This window comes from Delphinapterus leucas, chromosome 15 (genome assembly GCF_059928025.1).
Source record: "Delphinapterus leucas isolate spDelLeu-1000000601 "Yukka" chromosome 15, BTC_Dleu_Yukka2, whole genome shotgun sequence".
NCBI classification, from domain to species: Eukaryota; Metazoa; Chordata; class Mammalia; order Artiodactyla; family Monodontidae; genus Delphinapterus; species Delphinapterus leucas.
Genome location: NC_143143.1, coordinates 72,548,412 through 72,567,153, shown reverse-complemented (window position 1 = coordinate 72,567,153; position 18,742 = coordinate 72,548,412). Strand labels below are relative to the sequence as shown.

Below are 18,742 nucleotides of genomic sequence, written 5' to 3'. Positions count from 1 at the left end.
CACCTCTCAAAGTGGGTATGATAAAAGTACGCAAGGCCATTTGGTTCAGCGCCGGCCAAGGTCAGAATGCCTTCCCCATCATCCTTGCCGAACGGCCCTTCGGTCACTGCTTCTGTGTCTCCAGGTGTAAGAAACTCAGCACCTCCTGAGCCAGTCCAGGCCAACTTTGGACAGCTTTGGCTTTTAGATTTGCTCAAACTAGGAGAATGATCTGCTTCTCTGTCGCTTGATTCATTGGTCCCAGTTCTGCCCTCGGGGACTCTGTGGGTTAGAAACGTGTTCAACTGCAGGTCACAGAACCTGTCTTAAGCACTAGGCTTATATCTTCTCACAGAAGAAGATCAGAGAGGCAGTGCCAGGCTGACGTGGCAGCTCCAAGATGCCCCGGGGGACGCCCCCTCTGTCTTTCCCTCCTGCTCTGCTTAGAATGTAGTTTCTGTCCTTGTCCTCAAAGGTGGTCACAGCGCCCCTAGCGTCACCTCCACATCCAGGGCAGAGGTCGGAATGCAACAGCTTCTCTTGATGGGGAAGGAAGCCCGCCCGGGGACGTTCATCTCCTTCTCCAGAGTGGGTCACATGGCCTTCCCTGAACAAGAGTAGGCTTCTGTTAGGAGGAAAGAAGGAGAGAATGGATATTTCATGAGCGGTTAGCAATGCCTGCCCTGGACGTCCCTGCGGAGATGTAAAGATTGTGGTCTTAATGCCTCTGGGAGTCTTCACTGGCCTAAACGTCTCCAGCCCCTTTCCTCAGCCCCTGTTTTCAAATCTCATCACTTTCTCCATTTTCCAGGTGGAGAAACAGAGGCACAGACATCATTTAGTGATCGAGAGCATGGGTTTTAGGGTCATATAACACTGTTTCTTTCAACAGGTCACTTCCCTGAGCCTCAGTTTCCCCAACTGTGGAATATGGTGGAAATTAATAGAGTACTTACTGGTGAGGGTGTTGTGAGGGTAAAATGATATAGTCCCGTCAAGTACGAGCCACAGTGCCTGGCACACAGCCATCACTCAGTAGTGGCAGTTGTCATTTTTATTACTATAACTATGCTTCCTCTTGCTTCAGTGATTCCTTCCGGTGTTGATGAATGAGGAATCAGAGACCGCAGACGGTGGGAGCTCTCTGCCGGGTCCCCTAGGTGTTTCCATTGTCCCAGCAGTCACCCCAGGGAGAGCCTGTCTCCTCTCGTCTCCAGAGGGGTGTGGAGTGGGACCACAGAGAGCAGGGAGGGGCTGCAGTGAGGATCCATCTCTAAAGCCACCTTTGGCCAAGCACATCCCTCGTGAGGGCTATCGCATTACTGCCCATGGGCTCGTCCCATCAGCCCTGGCTCCACGCAACCCTATCTGGGAAGGGGGTATTACCCCAAGGTCACGGCAGCCCACTGCCAACCCCGTAACCCCACAGGACTTGAGGTAGCCTTGCCAGAAGCCTGGCCAAGGACAGGGTCCTCTGAGCTCTGACCCACCAGGTAGGGTCAGAAATGCCACAGGGTGGGTCCTTTCGGTGGGAATTGGTCAGAGGTTCACCCGGGCAGCCCCGCACCCCTGTAGGGCCCAGGCATAGATAGTTTTTCCCGGGCACCCCAGCTGGGGTGGAAATAGAGACCAGCACCACGTGAAAAGCTGGCCCTGGAGCCTCATTAGTTCTTCCTTTACATTTTTAAAAGGTCCTCACAGTTAGACAATAATGTAAAGTTTATCTTCTTTCCCTGTTCCCCTCTGGTTGCCACCTCCACCCCTGGTCAACTGTTACCTGCAGTTTTTTCTTTTCCTTCCAGTTACTTTATGCTTATATTAAGGTGAAACTTAATGTTTGACCTACAAAGCAGCAACTTCACATGGTTCCACCTGATGTAAGCAAATGCAGAGATTCCTGTTTTCCTCTTTCTGCCACAAAAGGTAGCATATTATACATATTCACCTGAACCTTGCTTTTTTCTCTTTGCTGTGTGTATATATCAGAGAGTTTTCCAGATCTTTCCAAATAAAGAACTTTATCCGTTTTTTTGCTGTTTTTTTTTTGTGGTACGCGGGCCTCTCACCGTTGTGGCCTCTCCCGTTGCGGAGCACAGGCTCCGGACGTGCAGGCTCAGCGGCCATGGCTCACGGGCCCGGCCGCTCCGCGGCATGTGGGATTTTCCCGGACCGGGGCACGAACCCACGTCCCCTGCATCGGCAGGCGGACTCTCAACCACTGCGCCACCAGGGAAGCCCAAAGAACTTTATCCGTTTTAACTCCCACGTAGTGTTCCGTCATGTAGCTGAGTCGTCATTTACTTAATCAGCCCCTGTCGCTGCACATGATTGTTTAGGTAGTTTCCGGAACTTTGCCCTGTGAGATAAAGCTGTACATTCATTATTTCACCCATGGATCAGTATATCTGTAGAATAAATTCCCCCAAGTGCAATTAGTGGTCAAAGTCTCTCTGTAGTGGTTGTCCCTTCTTATCTTCCCATCCACATTGTAGGAGGGTGAGAAGGCTGCCCCGACGTGCTGAATGATCCTGGGCATGTCCCTGCCCTCTGTTGGTCTCCGTGTCCTGGGACACTGAACTGTCCTTGCCTTGTTTTGGGGAAAAACAGAGACCCAGAATTGGCTTTTTGCTTGGCCTTTCCCACACCCCAGCCACGTGCACATTGTTACCACAGCTTCTTTGGGAGATGACTTCAGCCCGGACCAAGGCCAGAGTAGCCTAGTGCGGTCAGCACGGAAGAACAGGCAGAGGGACCAGCATGGGCAAAGGCACAGATGCGTGACCACGTGGGGTAAGGCAGCGTTTCCCAAATGCCAGTCACTGATGTACCTTCCCGAGCTGTGCCACAGCCATGTACCCTTGGGATTATTATTTCCTTACTATTTTAAAAAACCTTAACTTTCTTAAGCCTAAATTTATTTATTTATTGGCTGCGCCTCGCGGCTTGCAAGATCTTAGTTCCCCGACCAGGGATCGAACCTGGGCCCACAGCAGTGAAAGCGCTGAGTCTTAACCACTGGACCACCAGGGAATTCCCTAAATTTATTTTTATAAAGCATCTTTAGGTCATTACCATAGATAGAAATGCAGTGTTATGTAAAGAGAAGTTAGCGGAAAAAACAAAACCACAGCCAGACAATACCAAAAGAAAACCAGAAAAACATACGCACAAGAAAAAGAGAAAAACACAGTGAAGCAAAACATCGTTAAACCATCCCCAGTGCGGTTGCCCACTAAAAGCTCAGATCAAGGCTGCTTGCTGCTCTGCTCTCTCTCTGTTAAAAAAAAATGGAATATAAGACTCACTAAAGGTATATAAACATTAAATGAGACTTTCTCATTGAAAAGATCAGGATGGTTGGCTTTGAATCTTAAAGGAACAATGTTATCTGATGAATGTCCTGGTACCACCTATCATTTTTCATCCTGTCAGTAGTAAGCTTTTGAGTCAGTGGCCTGAAGGACAGATTTCTCCTCTCCCTCTTTCCAGAGCCTGAAAGGGAGGGAAAGCCAGTCTTTAGAAGAGCAACTAGACTCTGGAGTTCTGGAGTAGGCACACAGTAGGCACTCACTAAATGCTCGGCAGTGACTGATTCATTAGTGGGCCTGAGGGGCTCTTACGAAAGAGGGATGGACATTGAGACTAACAGTGCCTTCCTGAATCTTGTCCAAGGAAAGCAGATGCCCTGCTCTCACTCCCGCCTCCTGTGGCAGACGGTTTACCTCAGGGCTGAAGCTTGCTGGTGGAGCATCGGAACAGGAGTCCCCCAGACTGGAGAGGAAGAGCACAGGAGTACCATTGCTCCTCTCCTCATCCTCTTCCATCCCTTCGTTTAAACACACAGACACAGAACAGATCAGGTACAGGTTTATTTCTCACGCATGTAAAATCCAAAATGGGTACACTTCTCAGCGGGCAGCTCTCCTCCAAGCCATGATTCAGAGACCCAGGCTCCTTCCATCTTGTGGCTCTGCCATCGTCAACATACGGCTTCCAAGATCATAGTGCTCTCGGCATCAAGCCAACGAAAAGGAGAAACACCCGCAAAGAGGCAGTGGAAGGTTCTTATTGGCCAGGAAGTAGGGCACATCATGTCTTCTCACATTCCATTGGCCAGAATCTAGTCACGTGGCCACACCTTCCTGCAAAGGAGGCTGGGAAACAGTCCGGGTGTGTGCCCAGGAAGCAGAGGAAAGGGGTTTGGTGAACTGCTATCTGGTCTCAGCAATGTTTAGTGAACGTGGCCTTCAAGGCTCTTTATCATTTGCCTCCGTCCTAATTCTTCATTCACTCATGACATTGTCAGGCTAAACTTTTCTCAGCTTCGTAAACACTCGGTGTGTGTCTGTCTGTGTGTCTGTGTGTGTTTTAACACCTTTTTGTGCCTTGGCTCCTGCAGTTCCCTCTATTCAGACCACCCTTTCCTCACTTCTTTCTTCTCTTCTCCATCTGACTAGCTCACACAGACATGGAAATAAGCCCACAGCCTCAGAATTTAAAATAAGACTTGGTCATTTTCCCAGGACTACATGCAGGAAGAAGAGAGGATGCCTGTGCACAGCGTGGAGCGGTCCCCTTCAGCTCCCCTAACTCCTTCACAGAGCAAAGCGCAGGTTTCCACAGATGCCGCCTGAGACCCACTCCGAGAATTGTCCTGTGATAAATAGGGAGGGGAGATCCTGAGGTCAGAGATGGCAGACTTCAAGTGCTTTTTGTCAAAAAAAGCTAGTAATCTGTTTTCCAAAGGGGGAGGGGAGAGAAATTGCCCAGGTAGGAGATAAAACATAAGGATCTGAATCTGCTGAGACAGTTAGCTTTTTTCTAGCTCATGTCTATTCTGTGAAGTGATGTGCTGATTCAACAGCTCTTGGAGGGTCTGGTGGGTGGCGGGTGGAGATGGAGAACCCTGCTTCCTTGAGTTTGCCAGTTTCCATGGTGTAGACACTGCCACAGTGGCTGATCTCAGCTACCAGTGTCCTGTCAAGAGCTTGCCTGGGCCGTCTCCAGTACATGTTTAGTATCAGGCTTGATTTCTCCATCCCTGCTTTGCTTCAGGCTGTGGCTCAGAGATCTCCTCTGCAGGCAAGTTTACCACGTCTGTTCTTCTGGATTTCCCATTTTAAAAAGCCTGAACTTTCCCAACTAGATTATTTTCCTATAGGCTTTCTCTACTGGTCTATAAGCGCCTTATGGCCAGAACTCTGATTTTAAGTTTCTTCATATCCCTGTTATGTTGTCAGATGCCTGCACTTAGTAGACACCCAGGGAATGTCTATAGAAGGCAGGCAGGCAGGGAAGATGGGAAGAGGTAGAGTTGAAGAGCCTGGCCACGGAGGCAGATCCCACTCTGTGACTTGTTGGCAGTGTGACCTCAGGCAAATCCCTTCACCTGTCTCGGCCTGCTTCCACATCTGTAAAAAGCTCCTTTATTTTCCTCTGCTCCAGCTCAGCCAGGCCTATCACTGAATAATAATTATGATAATAATAGTCATAATGGCTGCCATTTATTCATTCAGCAAATTTTTAATAAGCACTTGCTGTGGGCCAGGCCCTGTTCTTGGTGCTGGGGATTCATCAATGAACAAAACAGACAAAAATCTGTTCCTTGTGGAGCGTACTACATTTGTAGTACGTTCTACATTTAGTGTTCTAAATGTAGCGTTCTACATTTGCAATGTGCCATTAACTGAACGGAATTTCACAGGCATCTCATTTGGTCTCCGGGCAGCCCTGAAGAGCGAAGGTATCCTTTGCTCTATTTTATTGCTGCAGAAAGTGAGACGAAGTAGATCGTGTGAGTTGCCCCGGGTAAGCCAGTGCGTAAGGGGTGGAGATGGGACTTGGGCCCTTGATTCTGGTCCAAGACTTGGTTCTTAGCCATCAGGACATGCCCTTCCCAAGCCCCAGGCCCCCTTCCTACCCACCTCTATGCCTTTGCTCTGCATTTGGTCGGTTCCCTTTGTCACATCCCTCAGGCCCACCCAAGACCTGACCCCTCCCTGATGGTGTCTGTTATATCTTGAATCTTGTCTCCAAATGCTTCCTTGTTACCCGACCAACCATAGTTGGTCACCAGGCATGGAATCCTTTACTTCTTTATTTTGCTTCCTTATGACACCTCTTTCCCCTCCCCCTTCACCCCACCACCCCGGGGCCTAGGCATGGACCCACATAAAGAGCTCAATAAATATCTCTTAACTAATGCATTGAAATCCTTAATTTTTTCCTTGGACTCTAGCTCAAGTCTCGTTTTTACATGTCTTCATCGTAAGGGTAATTTTTTCTTCCTGGGAAATCTGAAAGTCAGATCTGTTGGAAACAAAACCTCAGCAGCTCTTGTGTGCACCTGCTGTGTGTTGAGTATGGTGTTCATCTCTTGCAGGGCTGGCTTACAAAGGTGACAGACAGTCGCTGTCGGTGACAGCTGGCACCTTAGTTGTGGTCAAAGCTGGGATGACCACGTTGCCTCGTGTGCCTGAGATCGCCCTGGATCATGCTGGGTATAATTATAAACAGACCCCCTTTCACCCTCAGGTGCCCTGGTTTGAATGATAAGCTCTCCGGTCACCCTAAACAAATCCTGAGGATGTGACCCTCCACCCCCCACCCTTACTGCTCTAAGCACTTGGCAAATACCCACGCATTTAGTTCTCCCAACTCTGTGAGGTTGGTGCTGTTATTCTCCCATTTCACGGATGGGGAAACGGAGGCACAGAACTGTAAAGTAACTTGCTCAAGGTCACACAGCTAGGAAGAAGCAGGGCTAGGATGGGAACCCCAGTCATCTGGTGCCAGAGCTCCCCCGTTCAGCCACTGCCTCAGCAAGAACTTCTCTAAGAGGTCTCCCCTGAGCCCGTGCTCTGGGCTAGATGTGTCTCCCCCTTCCCACCCCACCAGGAGCCATGGACTTGTCTCAGTCGTGACTGCTGTGACATGGTTTGGGGATAGAGGAAGACAGCAACGTGGTCGGAATCTCCTCTGGGGCCCTCACACCTGACAGAGTGCCTGAAGCCAAACAAAATCTCTGGAAATGCTTTTCGAAGCAAGGGATGTGATTTTCCAGGGCTGGGGCCGGGGTTGGCCCCTCCCCGCGGTTTCTTCCTCCCCGTGTGGCAGCAGGGGTGCCAGCCCCCAGGAGCAGATGGAGCTGCCTGGAATTCCTTCCTAAGGCTCCTTATCGGTTTTCAGAGCAGCCTCGGGGGTGAAGGGGGGTGTCAGGGACCTTGGGGGCTGCTCTGGGAAAAACTGGAATGCCGCAGCAGCGGAGTACCACCTGGGGAGGGGCCGGAGGCTGGGGAGGGTGCTGGGCTGGGAGGGCTCAGCTGTCAACATTCCTCCAGCTCAGAAAGCTCTCCTGTGCGCCTTGTCCTTATTTAGACAGGAGATGTCTGCTGACTTGGGCCTTGTGGGATGCCACGGCCGGCTGGCTCACCGGGTGGGTGGGGTGGGCTGAGGCGGGGAGCAGATCACACCCAGAGCCAGGTCAGTGGGCTGTCTGCGGGCGATCCCAGTAGACCCAGGTGGGAAGTCCAGCCCTTGGGGTGAAGAATCACTCTCTAAGTAATAGCAACAAAAATAGCAGCTACCATTGATGGGGTTCCCACTATGCACAGGGAGGCATGCTAGGCTAGTCTGTAAGTTCTAGGAGGTGAGTTTCTTCTGTTCACTGCTGTACCCCTAGATCTAGCCCAGGACCCGGCACACGGTAGGTGCTTAGTAAATACTTGTCACGATCAAATGAGTATACCCTTCACATGCCACAGTTCACTTGATCCTCACAATAATTCTAGGGGCAGCTAAGTGCTATTATTAACCCGAGTTACAGATGGTGAAACTGAGACTTGGAGAGGTTCCACGACTTGGCAAAGGTCACACAACTTGGACATGGAGGAGCTGGGGTTTGAAACCAGGTCGTCTGACACCAATATTAACGAAAACTCCAACATTCATATTAAAAATTATTTAATATTAATCTTATTTTGGTGTTCACCACACTGGAATTCCTGGCTTTCCCCGTTTATTGACTGTGTGAGCTGGGTGGCTTATCTAACCTTCTCATCCTTAGTTTTCTCACCTGTAAAATGGGAATTGGTAGTGATGTCTACCTTAGAGAATACTGTGAGGATTCAATGAAATAATACATGCCAATATCTGAGCACAGTGCTGGCACACAGTAGGCACTCAACAAGAATTGTTCTTCAAATGACTACACCATAATTTAATCAACTACTTCCTCACTTCTTGCTTTGGCTTCATTTCCAATCTTTTGCTATTACAAACAGGATTGCAGTAAATACCCTTGTACGTGTGTCATTTTGCACAATTTGAGTATGTCAGTTGGCCAGATTCCCAGGAAGGGAAGCACTATAGCACAAAAATATGTAGATGTTAAATTTCTAAAGAAAAAAAGGTTGAGCAGTCTGAAGTGATAAACATGAATCTATGGAAACGTGAAAAATTATGTGAGTGAAAAATGTATAATAGTGAAAGCTAAACTTCTCTAGTGCACACTCAGTGCTTTCTGTATATTAATTCCTTTAAATTTCATAACAACCCTATGAGGTAGGCATTATTATTATCCAAATTTGCAATAGTTGTCTATCACTGCCTAAAAAATTATCCCCAAACATAGCAGCACAAAACAACACATTTTTCTTATCTCGCAGTTTCTGTGGGTCAGGTGTCAGGACGTGGTTGAGCTGTGTCCCCTGGCTCAGGGTCTCCCATGAGGCTGCAGTCAAGGTGTCGGCCGGGGCTTTGATCCCATCTGAAGGCTCCCCTGGGGAAGGATCCACTCCACACTCACGCACATGGCTGTTGGCAGGATCCAGTTTCTCGTGGGCCATTGGACTGAGGCCCTGAGCTCCTTGCTGACGTTGGCGGGAGGCTGCCTTCAGTTCCTTGCCACGTGAGCCTCCCCAACATGGGAGCTTGCTTCTTCAAAGCCAGCAGGAGTCTGCTAGCAAGAGCAAAGTCACCATCTTTTGTAAACTAGTCATGGAAGTGATATCCTATCACCGCTGCCATAGTCTTTTTGTTAGAAGCCTGTCACTGAGTTCAGCCCATACTCAAGGGGAGGGGATCCCATAAGGGTATGAATACCAGGAGGCATCTGAAAAATCTTCCTGCCACACTCACTTTTCAGAAGAAGAAATGGATGCACAGAGAGGTTAAGTGATTTGCCCAGGTCACACAGCTAATGTCTGAGTCAGGGTTTTCAGACCTGGGTAGCATAACTTCAGATTCCATGCTGTTAAAAACTGGCCCTCAAAATTGAATCTTTATTGTGTTCACAGCTCTGTTAAAAAATAGATGTACACGTGGAAAGGCTAGAAAAGAAGGCTCAAAAGCTAACATAGCTATCGTTTTAGCACAGTGGGTTCCCAGTGCTGTTGCTTTACTGTTACTCTTTTCATAATTCAAAAATGTGATTTTAAAATCTGGCGTAGACTTTTAAATATTTATTTGGCTGCATCGGGTCTTAGTTGTGGCACATGGGATCTTCGTTGCTGCATGCAGGGTCTTTTGTTGCAGCGCGCGGGCTTCTCTCTAGTTGTGGCGCACGGGCTTCTCTCTAGTGTGCACAGGCTCAGTAGTTGCGTTGCATGGGCTTAGTTGTCCCGCAGCATGTGAGATCTTAGTTCCCCGACCAGGGGTCAAACCGCGTCCCCTTCATTGAAAGGAGGATTTTTAACCACTGGCCCACCAGGGAAGTCCTTGGTGTAGACTTTTTAAAAAGGAAGTTTCCCAGTGCAGCCAACTCATCCAGAGAAGGCCTCACTTCTGAGACCTGGGTTCCAGATTGGACTGCAGGGCCCAGTCCTATGTGGGCGGCGGGGGGAGCAAGGCCTGAGGTCCCCTCCCTGTCACTTCACTGGCTGCCGAAATACAGCCAGACTTTAGTCACACAGCCAGGCAATTCCCAGGTTCCAACTGACTAACCTTTCTTTGCGGAAGTTGAGGGTATCACTGCTGGTAACTACTAGCCCTGGGCTCTATGATAGGCAGGATGAACGCTAGGGATGCCCACGCCCCGGGGGGAAGAGGCGTGGTTGTGGCCAGTCCCAGCTGCTGGGCTCTTCTGGCTTAACTGAAGTGTGTAGCAGATGCGTGGGTCAGCAAAGGCTCTGATGCCAGACAGATCTGGAATCATGTTCCAGCCGGCTCTGGATCTCACTAGCTATGAGCTGTGGGCAAATAATTTCCTGAGCCTTCCTTTCTTCTCCTGTACAGTGGGTTGTCTTGAGGATGACATGAGATCACAGAGGTTGTTGTAATTTCCTGTTGCCGCTGTAACAAATTACCACAAACTTGGGGGCTTACAACACAGACTTATTCTCTTACAGTTCTGGAGGTCAAAAGTCTGAAATCAGTCTCAGTGGGCTAATAAAGTCAGGGTGTTGACAGGGCTGGTTCCTTCTGGAGGCTGACAGGAGAATCCAGTTCCTTGACTTTTCAACTTCCTGGTGGCTGCCCCCACTCCTTGGTTTGGGGCCCTATCCTGCATCTTCAAAGTGCATCACTCCAGTCTCTGCTCCAACATCACATCGTCTCCTCTCCTGTGGTCCCATCTGCCCCTGCCTCCCTCTTATAAGGACACTTGTGGTTACATTTAGAACCTGCTTGTATAATCCAGGATAATTCCTGCACCTCAAGATCCTCAATTTAATCACATCTGCAAAGCCCCTTTGGCCATATAAGGTGACATTCATTGGTTCCAGGGATTAGAACCTGGATATCTCTGGGGCCATTATTCAGCCGACCACAAAGATCAGGTGTCTGGTACATAGTTAGCGCTTAGTAAACAGCAACTCTTTACTTTGCCTCCCCCTTAGAGGCTGAGGGGGGGAAGGGGTGTCACCCACCCACACATGGTGAGTGTGAGCCCCCTTCCCAGCTGGGCTGGTGGCTCTTTTTCAAGAAGGGGAGAAAGGTTTCTGTAAAACGTGATCTGGAACAGGTCACCGCCATGGCCTGGGGATTTCAGGCTGGGCTTCCAAGGTCGGGAGGTCCTACCTAGGGCCTGAAGGGGGGCACAGCCCCCTAGACTCAAAACCCATGCCCCTCCACTTCAGCTAAAACAAATTCACTTTTTAAAATTTTCAAACACTTGCATAGCGCTTTCTATGTGCCACGTCCTGTTCTAAATGCCTTATGTACATTCACTCTATAATCCCAACAGCTCTATGAGGCAGGGGCTATTCATAGCCCCATTTTACAGATGGAAAAAACTCAAAGTACAGAGAATTATGTAAGCCACCCACAGTCAAAAACAGTGTTCTTAACCACCTCAAAATACCAAAATATTTACAGCAATTTTTCTTTTTTCAAAAACGTCTGCTTATTTTCCAATTTTTTTGATGATGAAACCATATTATTTTTACTACATATTTTATATATTTATAATATAGAACATAAAAATAACAAAATACAAATTATGAACATGTAACCCACCACATGGGCTTTCTCCTGCCCTGTAGCCTTCTGTTTGTTCTCAAAACTTTTCACCTTGTCTTATCTCTGACCAGACTCTACATCCTTCCAGAGCAGGGGCCATGTCTGGCTTAATGTTCATTATAATAATAATGGGCAAGTGACTTAACCTCTCTGTGCCTCAGTTTCTTCTTCTGTAAAATGGTTGTGGTGCCTATCTCCTAGGGAGGTACGAACCCTTAGTTTATTTCCCATTTTTTCTTATTAGAAGTAATGTTTCTAGATCTAAATGTGAGAAATAAACTATAAAACCCTGGGGATAAAATATAGTAGTAAATCTTCGGACGTTGAGCTAGGCAAAGCTTTCTTAGATATGACACCAAAAGCACAGGCAACAAAAGAAAAATAGATAAATTGGACATCGTTAAACTTAAAGTCTTCTATGCTTCAAAGGACACCATCAAGAAAGTGAAAAGACTACAGAATGGGAAAAATATTTTCAAATCATATATTTGATAAGGGACTTGTATCTAGAATATATAAGGAACTTTTACAACTCAATAAGACGACAAAAAAATTGAAAACAGGCAAAGAATCTAAATAAACATTTCTCCTAAGAAGATTCATAAATGGTCATTAAGCACATAAAAACACGCTCAACATCATTAGCCATCAGGGAAATGCAAATCAAAACCACAATGAAATGCACCTCACGAATCACTAGTGTGACTAAAATTTAAAAATGGATAATAGTAAGTGTTGACAAGAAGGTGGAGAAATTGGAATCCTCATATGTTATTGGAAGAAGGTAAAATTTTGCACTCAATTCAGAACCAGTCTGGCAGTTCCTCAAAAGGTTAAAAAGACTTATCACATGACCCAGCAATTCCACTCCTAGGCGTATACCCAAGAGAAATGCAAACACATCCACCCAAAAACTTCTACATGAATATCCATAGAAGCATTATTCATAGTAACCAAAAGGTGGAAACAACCCAAATGTCCATCAGCTGATGAACAGATGAACTAAATATGGTTTATCCACACAGTGGACCATTATTTGGCAATTTCTATTGGCATTTCTATAGGAATGAAGCATTATTTATGCTACAATGTAGGTGAACCTTGAAACAATGTTTACATGACATATCCTTCTACAAATGCATATTTAAATCCCAATTTTTTGGCAGTCCTTAGCATTTTGGAAGGGAATTGCTGGTAAACATCATTATAATAATAACAAAAATGGTAACAATAATGATAGCTAATATTTGTTAAGTGCTCAGTTTATGCTAAGCACTTTTGTGCAATCTTATTTCAGGCTTCCAGTAATTTTGTGAGTTAAATGTTATTAACCCCATTTCACAGTTGAGGAAACTGAGGCCAGAGAGCAAAGGTCAGGTACCCAGAATATGATGGACATGAACTTGTACCCTTAATCCCTCTGGTGAAGAGTTTCCCAGCAGGGCTTAGCACATATTTGCCAAATGAATGCAGTCCAGGCAAGACTGGACCCTTGTCTACATCCTTGTTGGAGGGCAGGGGAACTTTCTCCCAGGGAGCTATCTGGGCAGGTGGCTGGACATCCCACCTGTGGTTCCTCGTCGAGTTTACTCTGACCATGATTGTTCTGGGGGGAAACGGCTACAGCCAGCCAGAGCTAGGGGCGAGGGGCTATTTTGGGAGAAGACAGGGCGGTGACATCTGAAGCATCCCCTCAGGAAGACTTGGCTGCACTGCCCTTATCAACCACCTCTGCAGCTTCAGAGAGGCTGGCAGCGGCCTGAGTTGGGGGCTCTGATTATCTGCCTCTGTCCTCCAAACCTACCATGGGCTCCTTGTTCTGATGGATTTCTGAAAAATTTTTAAGTGAACAAATCAGTGACATTAAGTACATTCAAGTCTTTTGTTTCAGTCGTCTAAAAACAACTGTGCTTCTTATATATTTTATTAACAAGCACCTAGATAGCACTTTCTGTGTCCTGGCTACTGTTCTAAGGGCCATATGACTGTTTATTCATTTACTCCTTATACTGTTTCTCTGAGGCAGGTGCTGTTATTATCCCCATTTTACAGATGAGGAGACTGGGGCTCAGGGGGCTCAGACTTGCCCAAGGGTATAAGGAGAAGAGCCGAGACCTGACCCCAGACAACCTAGCCAGAGCTGCCCCCTCTTAGCCACACCCCCATGCAGTTGAAGGCTTTGCTCTGCGCCCCTGTCCATCCACTGATTTTCAGAGATGTGGCGTAGTTGACCTGGCAGGGCTGCATTAAGCTGTGAGCTCCTCAGGCGGCTGCTGGGTCTGATTTTTCCCCATCCCTGGTCCCAGCACGTGGAACACCTGGCCCAGTTAGTTAGTGCCAGGAAGGCCGCGGCTCGGTGTAATGGGGAAGAGCTTGGGCAGGTGCACTTTCTAGCTGTGTGACCTTGAGAAAGTGACTTCACCTCACTGAAGCCATATGTGTAATTGTGGCCATAGCACAGAGCTGGGCACAAAGTGCTCAACCAATAACAGATTAATATTATTAGTAAGAGTAGTAGAAGAGGCCGTTGTTGAGTGGATGCATTAGAATAGAGGTGGGCAAACTTTTCCTGTAAAGCACCAGACGGTAAATATTTTTGGCCTTGCAGGTCACGGACTTCGGTGGCAACTACTTAACCCTAGATAATAGTAAACAAATGGGTGTGGCTCTGTTCCAATAAAACTTTATATGGACACAAATCTCAATTCCATATAATTTTCACGTCATAAAATTACTCTTTTGGATTTTTTTCCACACCTTTAAAAATATAAAGAGCATCATTAGCTCACAGGTGGTACAGAGGCAGCGGGCTAAATTTGGCCTGTTGGCCTGACTTGCTGACCCCTGCAGTAGAATGTGAGCTCTACATGGGATTTTTGGATACTTGGTTTGCTGTTGTAATCACAGTGCCCAGAATAGTGCCTAGCACATAGTAGGCACTCCATAAAGTTGTATGAAATGAATGAATCTGGGTGTTGAAGTGGGTCTTGAGCTGGCCCTTTAAGGCTGGGAGGTGGAAGGACTGAGAAGGAACATTCCAGAGGGGAGAACAACCAGAGCAAAGGAGTCAGGGGTACATCCTGTGGGTGTCTCCCTTTGGCCCAATGCAGCCATCGGTGGCCTGATGGAGACACCTGGGCAACAAGGCCAGATCTAATGGGGCGGTTAGGGGTCTGGGGTGGGCAAAGGAGTCAGGGGGTGGGGCTGGATACTCTCAGACGTGCTTCCACTGAGTTATTGCCCTGCCCCATCCCTGAACCACCACCAGCCCTATTTTTAACCCTGCTGACGAAAGAAAATCTGTTGAAATCAAGAAGGGTGACTGATCCCTGCCCCACCCCGTGCCCCAGTTACTCTCCTTCCCTTCTCCCCATTAGGGGCAGAGCCATCCTAGGAGACCCTCCCCAAGAAACATCAAAGTGGTCATAGGAAAAGAAATGGTTCCTGCGCTTCCCTAGCAGGACCTGGACTCAGGGAGGGATCCTGGTGCTTGAAGAGAGCCACTCAAGGCTCCTGGGGGGTTGAGCAGGCTAGGAACTGCCCAAGAGAAGGCTGGATTTTCTCTCTGTCTGACTAGTGCATGCTTCTCAAATTTTAATGAGCAGTGGAAGCAGCTGGAGGTTTATAAAATACAGATTCCTGGGCTCCTCCTAAGAAATTCTAATTCAATAGATCTGGGGTGGAGCCCCCAAAGCTGCATTTTCAACAAGTGCCTGGATGATGAGGGGCTGGGGGGTTGGTGAATGGACCACACTGTGAGTGCCACTGGACCAGAAGATAGCCTTTGGACCACAGCAGTTCAGCCTGCCCTGGTAAGCTGCCAGATATACCCCATCAAGGCTGCCTCGGGCCGAGAATTTGGAGAGCCTTGAAGGCCACCCTAAGTAGTTTGGACTTTATTTTCAGCACAATAGGAAGCCTTGCAAAGATTTTCAGCAAGAGGTGAGGCCAGGAGATGTATGGGTTAAGCAAGCTGCATGTAATTGGTTGTAGGAAGCGAGCCTGGAGGCAGGGAGGCTACAGATGGGAGTGGGGGACCTTGCAGGAGGAGTGCTGGAAGGAAGGAGAATGGGCAGATTCAAGAGCTATAGGGGGAGCAGGAGAGACAGGAGTTGGTGGTTGTTGTCTGTGAATATTGAAAGATGAGGAAGGGGGGTGTGGGAGACGCTGGGATTCCTGGCTTGAAGGCTGGGGAGCTGGGGAGCTATTCCTGAAATCAGAGGCATTTCGTGGGGAGCTAATAAGGTATTCAGTTGGTCAGATTGATGGATGTGGGCAGAGGAGCATGCTTCCTTTAAACCCAGCAGCCCTTATTGCCTTGGGCTGTGTGGCCACTCCCCTCTGACCCCTGTTCTGGCTGCCCTGGAGGGTCCACCGTTGATCCCCCAGAATCTTCCAGGGCTCAGTGTGGAGGCTGCCATTCTGGCCTGAGGAGTCCTGCAACACAGCTTCCCAGGGCACCGGGAAACAAGCCTCATCCAGCTTACATTACCAAAAAAGGACATTTTCTCAGTTTGAGGGTTTGCCCAGCCCTTTCCCTCCTCCCCCAACCTGGGGTTTCAGGTTTCCAGGGAAGTGTCTCTGAAAATTTAGATCTTTGAATCACACATACCCATGTACAGGCAAATACGAGTCTGGGGATATGCATGTACCACACTCGGTTTTAAAATTTTTTAAAGTATAGTTGATTTACAATATCATGTAAGTTTCAGGTGTACAGCACAGCGATTCAGTTATACGTATATATATGTATGTGTATATATATTCATATATCTAGGTATGTATATACATATTATATATATATATATATATATATATTCTTTTCCAGATTCTTTTCCCTTATAGGTTATTACAAAATACTGAGTATAGTTCCCTGTGCTCTACAGTAGGTTCCTTGTTGGCTCCACACTGGATTTTGATGTCACAAATGTCATCTTCCTCCTTCTCCTTCTCCACCACCACCATCACCACCATCACCACCGTCACCACCATCACTCAGCCCCATCCTGGGCTAAACACTTTCATGTGTTGCCTCTCAGTAGTTTTCACAGCAACTCCAAAAGGGCAGAATTATTATCCTACAGATGTAGACACTGAGGCATAGAGAGGCAAAGCCACTCACCCAAGGTCCTGGAGTCCCAGTGGGGTCGGGACTAGGGGAGGGGGGCGAGTGAGGAGAGTCATACAAATGCAGGGTCTGATTTGGCCTTTATTTAAATTTTGTTCATAGCTTGCTCATCAAGGATTATTTTTGCATTAGTTTGGACTTTTAAAAATACGGCATTCGAGTATTATTTATCTGGATTACTGAGTTTTTTGGCATCCCTAAATTTTGAGCCTGAGGTGAATGCCTCATTTGCACCCTAGCCCCAGCCTTGGCAGAGCCAAAATTGGAATCCAGGACTGCCGATTCCAAAACCATGCTCTTAACTACTTCCTATGCTTCCCGCTTACGCGTACATACGTGCACGTGTGCATGCATGCTTTCATTCAGTAAAATTTTCTTTTCTTCAGTAAACATTATTGTGGCAGTGGAGAGGGCAAGGGTTTAGAAATCAGACAATTCTGGGTTTGAACTCCACTGCTCATTATGGAGTGGAGATACAGCCTGTGGTTAAGGGCACAGACTCTAGATCCCAGAAAGCCTTGGTTTGAAAACTTGCTGTCGCTTGCTGGCTGGGTAAGTTTGGTGGGATCCTTGAAGCCTTCTTATGCCCCGGATTTCTCCTCTGTAAAGAGGGATGATGGTGATAACATCTACCACATAGTGATTGGGGGAATTAAATGGGTTAATTTCTATAAAGCCCTTGATATGTAGTAAATGCTTTGTGTCAACTGTTACTTTGCATCCTTGAGCAAGGTACCTGTCTGAGACTCACTTTCCCCACCTGTGAAATAGAGACAGTAAAAACTACCTCCCAGGCAGTTTTGAGGATTGAAAGGGATAATGTAGGCAAAGGGCTTGGCACTTGGAGGGAGCTTAGTAAAATTTATCTCCCTTATCGTGGGCCCAATTCCATGCTAGAGACACACGCAAATCAGCTCCCCGAGGAACTGACTCATCTGCCCATGGGGATACCGGTTTGACCTTTCAGTTCCCCAAAGGCACGAAGCTCTTACTCCCTCTCAGGGCCTTTGCACGTGCTCTTCCCTCTACCTGGCTCACTGTCCCCACGTCACCTCTGATGGGCCAACTGATGTGTCAGTTTCAGGTCTCAACTTAAATGTCACATCCTCCAGGAAACCTTGCCTAATCCCCACCTCCACCGCCGATCTATATCAATCTTCCTGTTGTACATTTTCATTGCATTCTGTACTCTTCCTTTATGGCACTTCTCACAATTGCACTTTTTTTTTTTTTTTTTGCGGTACGCGGGCCTCTCACTGCCGTGGCCTCGCCCGTTGTGGAGCACAGGCTCCGGACACGCAGGCTCAGCGGCCATGGCTCACGGGCCCAGCCGCTCCGCGGCACGTGGGATCCTCCCGGACCGGGGCACAAACCCGCGTCCCCAGCATTGGCAGGCGGACTCTCAACCACTGCGCCACCAGGGAAGCCCCCTCACAATTGCACTTTTTATTTAATTACATTGCATTAAATAATTTTGGTTGTTTGCTTCCAGCCCATCTCCCTCACTTGAGAGGGGCTTGTCTTGTCCACAGGAATCCCAGCTCCTGGCCAAGTGTGGCACATGCTTCAGAGCAGCACAGGCTCTGGAATCATCTTGCCTGGGTTCAAAATCTCAGTTCCTGCACTTAAAGACTTTGTGACCTTGGGCAAGTTACCTTGCCTGTGCCTCAGTTTCCTTTTCTGTAAAACAAGGAAAATAATAACAGCACCAGCTTTCTAAGGCATCATGATGATTACGTGAGATAATCTTCATAATTCCTTTAAAACTGCCCACTGGTAGGTGGGGCTGTTACTATTTTAACAGGTACTTCTCCTAGTTAGGCTAGATTAAATAAACTGAAATAAACATCCCCCAAATTTCAGGTGCTTAACGCAGTAGACATTTAAGGCTTGCTGATTTTAATGTTTAAATTTAATGCTTAAATGTTCCACATTTAATATGGGACTTTGCGGGGCTGCGGGGGGGGGGACTTTGCTCTATGCAATAATCATTTGTGGACCCAAATTCCTTCCACTGTGTTTCTGAACCTGGGGTCCACAGGCAGTACTTTGGAGAGGAATCAGGGAGTCCGTGAACCTGGATGCTGCCTTAGGTTAGATTCCCTAGAAGCTGAGTCTGAGATGAGGATCCTTGTGCAGACGATTTATGGAGCAAGTGCTCTCAGGAGACAGGGGGAG

General features: G+C 47.6%; 1 protein-coding gene across 1 annotated transcript in view; it reads left to right on the top strand.

The window, feature by feature from the left end:
• Positions 1 to 18,742, top strand: part of JPH2 (junctophilin 2) — a 60,220-nt gene that overhangs the window by 37,794 nt on the left and 3,684 nt on the right. The window lies entirely within an intron of this gene.